Source organism: Asparagus officinalis, chromosome 7 (genome assembly GCF_001876935.1).
Source record: "Asparagus officinalis chromosome 7, Aspof.V1, whole genome shotgun sequence".
Classification (NCBI taxonomy): domain Eukaryota; kingdom Viridiplantae; phylum Streptophyta; class Magnoliopsida; order Asparagales; family Asparagaceae; genus Asparagus; species Asparagus officinalis.
Window position 1 is genome coordinate 37,973,958 of NC_033800.1, and position 1,820 is coordinate 37,975,777.

Consider the following 1,820-nt stretch of genomic DNA (forward strand, 5'->3'; position numbering starts at 1 on the left):
AGTATCTGACCAAGCTACCTGAGGAAAAGGATGATTCAAGCTTTCATAAACTTAAGAAACTTGGATTTTCTCATTCACACAACAGCTACTGATTAAGTTTTCTAGGTTTTCAATGCTCCCCAACTTGTCAATTGCTATATCTCTAACTTTAATAAGTTGTTTCCACATCCATGAACCATTTTCCATATCTTGAACCTACCAAACACTAGCTTGTTGCAAGTAGTTGCCATAAACCCACTTGATCCATAATAGATCCTTTTTTAGACGAATCATCCACAAAATCTTGATAGCTGCAGCATAGTTCCAGATTCTTGCAGAAAAACACCTAAACCCCCATGCTTTTTATCTTGACATATTGCATCCCAAGAGACTAGAGGAATTTTACGATCTCAAAGAAATTCAAAACACAGGCTATCAATTTTGTGCAGGACTTTATTTGGTAAAATGTAGTTATTTGTCCAGAAAATATGAACAACCAGAATGACAGATTTAATCAACTGTAATCTCCATGCATAAGATAACACCTTCTTCTTTTGACAATTCTAAAATTGCTCAGATATTCTACTGAGCAATGGGGAGCAGTCCAAACAAGAAAGTCTTTTAGAGATTAATGGCATCCCACATGTCACGCCCCGCTTCCCAAAATACCCAGGAATTGGAACGTGAACAAGTCCGTGACGTATTAGATTAAGAAGAATAAATAAAAATACCATTTCTCCTCAACCTAATATGCTAAGCGTCTGGAAATAAATACAATGCAAAGGCACAGGTCCCCGATCATAGTTAACAAGAATATAATAAACAACACAGAATAAAATAATACATATCACAAATGAATATCATCCAAGACATAATATTCTGGTCAACACGCCCTTATACAAAACTGAACAATGAATACTGAAGAGATACAAAATACATCGTTCAAGCAGGAATAGAAAGAACTACAAAAGTAACTGGAACCATCAACTAATAAATGAAAAGAATAGGCTTCGACTCCTTCTTCTGCTCCGTCTACAAGGCACTCCTGCTGAGAATCCTCTGAATAGGCTTCGACTCCTTCTTCTGCTCCGTCTACAAGGCACTCCTGCTGAGAATCCTCTGGCTCCTGCTAAACCTGTTCTTCCTTTAAGTCTGACGTACACCAGAGAAAACAAGTGTACGTCAGTATGCATGGCACACGGCAAGACCTCACAAACAAATAGAACAAATGAAAACCAAGCGAAAAACGATACGATGATAGAAATGATAAAAGAACATGCAACTGGAAATCCAATAAAATCAACATGCAAATTCACTACCAAAACATGATAAACATAAAGCATCCAAAATCGATCGGGTAACTAGGTCATGTAGCTAGCGATCGGACTAATCATCCAAGTAACAACGCCATACAACTAAATAGAATTAATACTTAAAAATCTATAACTCGAGACATAGTACGTCGAACGAAATAATCCAAACAAGGAAACCCTCATGTATATACCATATGTCTTAAATTATAGATAATTAAATATTAACTCCGATCTATGTATGAAAAGAAATATAACTGGTCCACATCTCACAAGAATCCATAAACATTCAAATAACAAGGTCATGTAGCTAACCATCCTATAACAGGTCACTAGTCCACATCTCACACAGAGTCAATGCTCATATCAACGGATAACTGACTGATCGCAAATCATAAATATCCCAACTCATCAGACCCACCCTAGTGCTACACAGGAATTTCACTGGTGCGAACCTGGAAATAATCAACAATCATAATATCACAGCTCCTTAGACCCATCCCAGCGCTACACAAGAATATCGCTGGTGCG